This window comes from Drosophila hydei, unplaced genomic scaffold, assembly GCF_003285905.1.
Source record: "Drosophila hydei strain 15085-1641.00,03,60 unplaced genomic scaffold, DhydRS2 tig00000090-arrow-arrow-pilon, whole genome shotgun sequence".
Classification (NCBI taxonomy): domain Eukaryota; kingdom Metazoa; phylum Arthropoda; class Insecta; order Diptera; family Drosophilidae; genus Drosophila; species Drosophila hydei.
In genome coordinates this window covers 881,262-888,849 of record NW_022045662.1, presented here as the reverse complement: position 1 = coordinate 888,849, position 7,588 = coordinate 881,262, and positions in this window count along the sequence as shown.

Sequence of the window (7,588 nt, the reverse complement as noted above, 5' to 3'; positions counted from 1 at the left end):
AACATGCCTGGACAGATAAAATCGTATATAGAAAAAGAACGGGAATTAGTCGAAGTTGAGTGCGAATTGGGCAAACAGGTGCGCGCCTGGAAAGTGTGTCAGTTCGCGCTCGACTCGTTTATCCTTGGCACACAATAAAAAAAAAAGAATTTAAAAAAATATTCAAAAAAAAAAAACGAAAACAAAATTGAAATAGCAATTAAATGAGCACAATTGGTAGATCACTAGGCGCGTACCGTTAGGCGCGTCAGACCGTTAGACGCGTTTTAAAATCGTGGTAGAAATGAGAAAACAACAAAAAAAAAATGAAAATTGTGATCGAACAGCCGCGATGTTCCGTTCGCTACGCGTTCTGCACGGCAACTGAAATCGTGGCCGAAGTCGAAGTCGAGCTTAAAGCGACTTAAAGTGCCGCAGCTCTCAGCGCACTCGCTCTCCCCCTCTTTCACTCTTCCAAGACGAAGCAGCGCACGCGCAACCGCAGCTAACCCGAAGCTGAAGACGATTTCTTTCACTTTTCACGTTTCGCTCTCTCGACTCTCTCGCTCGCTCGCTCTCTCTAATTTGGCAACTGTGTTCGCTGTGCGCGGTGCTTAATGGTAAAAAAAACCAACCGTCGTCTTGTGCAGCTCGAAAGCAACTGAAAGTTTGTGCTGTCGCGTTGTGCGTCTTGTAAGCTGTAAGCTGTAAGCTGTAAGCGTCGCACCGACTGCAGGCGCGGCGCTGCCAGCTGCGCTGCCACTTGCTGCGCTTTTTCCTTTTTTGTTTTGTTTTTGCTTTTGTTTTTGGCAAGTGGCAAAGCTTGCGAGCGCGAAGCTTAGGGCTTTCGATGCGCTTGCTCTATCGATCAATGGCAAATTGTTGGCAATTCGCTGGCCAAGAAAGTTGCCGTGGATGCCACAAAACGGTAATAACAACTAATACAGGTTATGCAACTGAGGCAACTGTGGCAACTGTGGCAACAGCTCGCCAAGTGCACCAAATTGCAGCCGCAGCTCGAATAATTCTTGGACTCTTGCAGATGCTGCATGCCGCATGCCGCATGCCGCATGCTGTGATGCCGTTGCACAAGCATTTGCATGCCACAACAACCGCTTTAAGTATGCCAAATGGTCAGCAAATTGGAGCAGCCGCCATCGATGCCACAAATTGGATCGTGCCACAAATCCCGGTTCAGCCAACGCACAATTTTTTCGTATGTGGGACAGCTGCCCTCCCCGCTCCCCCCTCTCCCTGCCTGTCCGCAAGCCAATGTGGATGCCCCCGCCACGCAGTCCAAAAACATAAAACCAAAACATGTTGCCAAACATGTTGCATGGCCATATATAAACTTATTTTTGTGGCTGTTGTCTGTGGCGCCTTTTGAGGCTAAAATGTGGCAATGGAAGCTGCTTAGAACTCTAAGCGAACTGATTAAGATATAACACAACTAGAGCTTACCAAGATTAGAGCACTTCTATTGCCTAGCAGCCTCAGCACTATATATATAACTAGAGGCAGACGAGCTGCAGTGCATGTTTAGCAGAATATGAGCTGAAAAAGTCTTAACTCTTTTGGTTTCAAATTTTGTAAATATGCTTGGCCATTAAGTGGGAGCTGAGCCTTATAAAATACTATAGGGCTATTTGCAATGAACTTTACCAGGTACTACGCACATATAAATATATATTAGTCAGTAATCCTTTCCAAGTATTTCTTTTTTCCAAGTTCAAGCATCTTCATTAATTTGCAATGAACCTTTGCCAAGCAGTTTACAAGGAAGATACAGATGTAAGTTTTTTCTGTTTATAGTCAAGCTTTAGATAACGGTTTCTTTTTCGTTAAATGCAAGTCTATAAAAAATTATGTGATATAAATATTAACCATTTACCACGAGTTTTACTAGCTACTATAAACTACTACAAGGTAGATCTATTTAGCTGTTAGGCTTACTTGTTTTTGTGTTGTTTTCATGCTCTAAGACATTAATAGTTACTATATTGGCAAAATCATTTACAATCAAGCTTGTCAGATAGTTTACAAGGCAGTTGCACATGTTTTCTCTTCATTTCATTGTAATCTTCTTTTAGCCAGAGCATTTAATTTGCAATTTAGCTTGCCAGTTAGCTTACAAGACAAGCATCTACAGGTTGAGGGGCTCAAATATTGTAGTAATTGTTTGAAATGAGCTTTGTCTGGTAGTTCACCAGGCAGATATATATCTATATTTATATATCTATTTTACAGTCAAGCAGTTCATCTTCTTCGCCAGCTCATAGAGAATACATAATTCCAGCTACTTCATATATGAGACTCTTTAATGTACCCGAACTTCTTCTGCTGTCAAAGCGCCGACTCATTCCCCCTTCAGAGATCATCTGGCATTTGATTGAGCTAATGTGCCAAGTAGCTTAGCTTAGTTTAGCTTATGGGCTGCTCTGTTCTGTTCTGTTCTGTTTTGCTGGATCTGTTCTAATAACTGGAATGAACCACATCATGCTTTGAGCTGAGTAAGTGAGTTTGGCCCCGCTTGGCTGTGTCTCTTGCTCAGCTCTCAGCTCTCGAGTCGTTCGCTTGGCGAATTGTCATCACATTTTTGCGTGTCGTTTGTGCTTTTAACCCAGTTTAAAATGCTGCTGCTGCTGCAGCGAGACAAAAATATAAAAAAAACATAGACAATGACAACGTTGCCGCAAGTGATGACAACAACTGCCTCGTTGATTGCAACATTTTGTTTAGCCAGCAGCCACTCATCAAGTTGTCCAACTGCCAATAGAACTGGGCGCAGCAGCTGCTCCAATTCAGTATTAAAGTTCGACAAAAAAACAAACAAACAAAGGAAAAAACTATTCTTCATTCGATTCTAACCTCATTCTGCGCAGTGGCGCCACCTGCAGCATGTTCTGCTGAGCTATATTGGAGAAGGTTAAGTTTCTTGAGTTTACTTTAAAAGCTTACTAATCTCATTTTTAGGCTGACTATTATTTACTAGAAGTTCCTGATTCCATTCGTTTCTAACCTAAACAGGCAAGTGGCGCCACCTGTCGTACATTTTGCTGAACATTCAATGATAAGATAAAAGGTTTCTTAATTGAATGTTTATTAAGAAACCTTTTATCTTATCATACCACGTACCAAAGTTAGTCTTGAAGAAATTTAGCCAAATACATGTTCGATTCCATGCATTCCCAGCATCAAGCGGGCAAAGTGTTTCAATTCCAATCATTCCTAACTTGAATACTTGTGTGGACCCGTCTGTTTTGGAAAACTCATTCCTATAAGCTCTGCTTATTTATGTTCTTAAGTAGACCGATTCCGCTCATTCCTAACCTCAGTTATTGTGTGGCGCCACCTATCGCGCACTTTACCTATTCCTAGTCCTTACAGATTCAGCTTGAGTTTTCACAAAAACTACAATTATTTAATGGTATTTCAATTCCAATCGTTCCCTCCTTTATACACAACATCAGTTTATTCTTCTTCCTCTTCTTTCGTATGTTTAAAATCCGCTTTTGTGCATTTTGCTGTAAGTGTTCATGGAATTGAGCAATAGAATAGGCTTGCATTCAATTTGGAACTGATTCTAGTGCGTGGCGCCATCTGTTGTTGGCCGGCAGAGGCTGAGGTGAAGCACACTGAATGCGCAGTTAACAGTTAACTAATCAAACTGTGTCTATCACTGCAGATCCATTTAATTAGACAATGAGGAAACGTCTTGTAACAGGCAAGTGGAAGGGGAGCTATAGGCGGGTACTGTTGATGGGCTGGTGGTGCCACCGCCCAATTGTTACGCTTGGTATATTGTTGATGGTGCTGGTGGTGCTGCTCAGTGCCCAGTGGTCAGTGGTCAGTGGTCAGTGGTCACTGTGCTTGTCTGTAGTTCGCCACGTGCGCCCATCGACGCCCACCCAGGAAATCAGCTGAACTGCGCACGCAACATCTTTGGGCCAAGAATGTTAACCAAGACCCACTACAACCACTCGCCATACCTCTGCCCCAGCCCCTGCCCCACCACGTGCCACTCGACTTCGCCGCAGCCGGCCAAGCACAACGAATTGCTGCATTTGCGTTCACGATGCTCAATTAAGAGTAAGCCCCGTTTTTGACTTCACTTCTCTACGCTCGCTCTCTCTCGCTCTTCTCATTGGCGGAGAGAGAGACAGAGAGAGATAGGGAGTCTACAGCCCCCCCTCTTTCATCCAATCCTCGCTTCATTTTCTATTTAGTGCTTTATTATTTTTAATTTCGAGCAAAGTCTGAAGATTAATGTTCTGAGTCGCTGCCTAACAGCTCCCAACTCCAGCTACCATATGTAGCATTGCTGCTGCTTCTAGATCTGCTTCTGCTTCTTCTTCTTGACTGTTTTCTTCTTCTTCTGCCATGGCTGCATGTGCAGCAGCTGCCTTGTAGCTGCACTGACTGCATTGCCACGAGCCAAATGCTTTGGGAAAAATGGGCTTACAATGTCTGCTCCATTTACATTTCCACTTCGAGGAGGGCAAGGGGAAGGGGTAAAGCAATCATCGAAACTATTGTGAATTGTTTTGTGGTGCGTTCAGAATAGATAGCAGATTAAACTGGAGGTAGCTTATTTCATTGCCTTTAGCATATAGTATGTTTATTGAGAAAGCTCTATTCATAATCACAAAAATAGCAAAGTCTTAGTGTTGAACAATGCTCAACAGACAGGGGCTGCTTAAAGACAGTGTTGAGAATATAATAGAAAAATAAAATGAATTTTGATTAGTTTTGTTTAATTCAATTACTCAATAAGAAGCAGAAAAGGAGATGACATGAGAGTGGCCCAGCTGTAGGTGCAAGACTAGAGGATACCCTGAACTGCTTGATAGGCCAAGAGAGAGAGAGAGAAAGGGCGAGAGGTAAGGACAGACAGACAGATATATAAACAGGCAGATAAGACAGAATACAAATACTTAGATGAAGAGAGGGACAGGAAGACAGACAGAGAGACAAGCAAAAGGAAATGGAGCATGGCAGATCTGTATGGACAAGCAGACAACAGACGGAACGGACGGACAAGTTTAGATTGACGTCCTGATAAAGAAGGATCGGTTACGACTCCCTCCATTTACGAATTCTTTTTAGGAAAGTGTAAGTTACGTTAACTCTACGTTTAACCTTAAGCTTAAGACAGTCTTCGCATCGAATTTGCTGTTGAGTCCGGATTTTGCACCACGGTGCGCCCACAATGTGTGGCAAGCGTTTTGGCCAAGCTGCGGTTGCGTTACCAAATTCCAAATGCCAAAATCCAAATTGAAAATTGAAATTCACAGCCACAGCTTCCCAGTGGCTGGGCGTGCGCTAAAGTGGGGCCAGCTCAATGTGGTTATTACTTAAGCAGCTTTGGAAAAAAGTGGGGCTAAAGCCCAAAAAGTGACTGCACTTTAAAGAGCAATTGTTGCACAAAGCACATTCAAGTGAAATGAAACGAAAGTAAAAATTGTATTATTGCTTTTGGCTAGGCCCTTAATAGCAACAACAACCACTGCACCGCTGAACCACTCAAGCTGCCTGCTGCCTGTTACATTTGTAAGTATTTGCAAACATTTTCAGCTTTTGGACAGCGGCACTCGAGCAGGCAAACCACCCAAGTGAAATGCCTGCCCAGTGCAGAATTCAACAGTGTTACATAAACAACCACAGTGGCAGCGGCAGCGGCAACAATTGCGTGTGACAGCGACAACAATAAACAAAACATTGCAAAAACATCATAAAATAAAGTAGGCAACAAGTGGTGCCACCGGCCGGCTGGACAAATCTAAAAGCTGCGTTGGAGTCTAGATTGACTTAAATTTGCAGTGGTTGTTGTTGTCGTTGTCTCTGTCGTTGTCGTTGTTGCTGGTTGTGTCATACTTAATAATGGGCCAAGCAACTGTAACAGCAACTCATTTCATTTCGAACAAAAAGATGACATTTTTTAGTTTTCTTTTCTTTCAGTTCGGTTTGCTTTTGTTTTTCTTACACAAACAACAAAAAAAAAACATAAATCACATTTAAGAATCGAAGACAACGCATTGTGTATGCCCTAACCCAGAAATAAGCGAAGCCAGATGTAATATATAGTATATATATAATATAATAATGCACAGAAATTTATGACTTTATTATGAATTTGCAAAATTTTATTTTGCCTCATTGCCATGCATCTTATGTAATCAGCTTCTATATATTGTTAGTGAAATCTGAATAGGTTTTGAATTTATATATTTACTCTAGGGAAAGTGGAAAGATGAAACTGAATCTAAGTTTCAAAGAGAATTTGATTTCGCTCATTGATTTTTCAATATTTATCGATAGTTTTTATCGTCACTTAATAAATATTTACATTTATTTTAGCGAATAAATATTTGACAATTTTATTAGAATTTTTTTTAAACTAAAAAAAAATAGTTGAAGTTCAGACTATCAAAATAAAACTATCGATAACTCCAATTTGTATTATGCGATTTCGATTTTGTGTCATTTGTTAACTTTTGTGGCTTTGTTGATAATTTAATAAGAAACTCTACCAATATTTGTCCAATATCTATATATTTTGGCAGCATCGATAGTTATCGATAAGCATGTGCTCTCTAGCTACAGTAAGTTCATCTTTATGACTTACCAAATATATAGTCTATATAGTTTATATATATATTCATCTATAAACACTTTATCTCTCTGACCATTCGTTCGTAATTCATGCAACTTCAACGCTCACTCTACTTGCAATAAGTTGCGGCATTAGCTAAGAGCAGTGATTAGGGATTTAGCTCTGGCTGTGGCCTTAATCATTTCTGCAGTTCTTCGGCTGGTCAGGAAACTAGCTAGCAGTTTTGAGTAGGTTCTGCGCAAGTTCGTTGCCTCAGTCTTTTGTTTTCCTATTTTCATATCATTTTTTCTTTTCGCTTTTTTGCCTTGTGACGCGTCTAGCTCGTTGTGCATGCCGGGCACGTGGGCCACGCCCCAAAAAGTGCCAGCCAGCCGTTTAACCCCTATGTGCGCCACGGCTTTTGCCAATTTGACAATTTTATTGATGTTGGCTACGTGCTGATCGGCCGACTCGATGCCAAACTTTCATTTCGTTTAATTCAATTTGGTCGAATGAAAATATTTTTCCCTCATTTTAGAAATTTTTCGTGCAATTTTTGTAAGCACTTTCGTTGCCAAATTGTTGTTGTTGCTGCCGTTGCCGTAGCTGTTGCTGTGCCTAGTTAGAATTTATGGTTCGTTAGGCTGGTAAGTGCTTGGGCCCAGAGCTGAGTTATTGGACTGCCAACACCTGATGCGATCTGACCGAGCTTCAAGCTCTGCAGCCTAACTGTTTGTATTTCTTTTCTTTTCATTTCATTTCGTTTTTGTAATATTTCTTTTCTGGCTTGGTTTCTGGCCAACTGGCCGGGCAATTAACGCATTCCACGCATTGCCCAGTGACCCGTGCCCCCATATGGCTTCCCGGCACGCCCCCCGTCCATGTTTCCCTTGTGCGTTCAGCGTTGCTTGAAAAATGTATGAAATCAAAGCAAGTGCACGCCTTGCAGTGTGCTCGACGAGGCGCTACCCTGTAGCGAGCAGAGCTTGGCAGATAGTTTGAATTTTGAATCAAGCG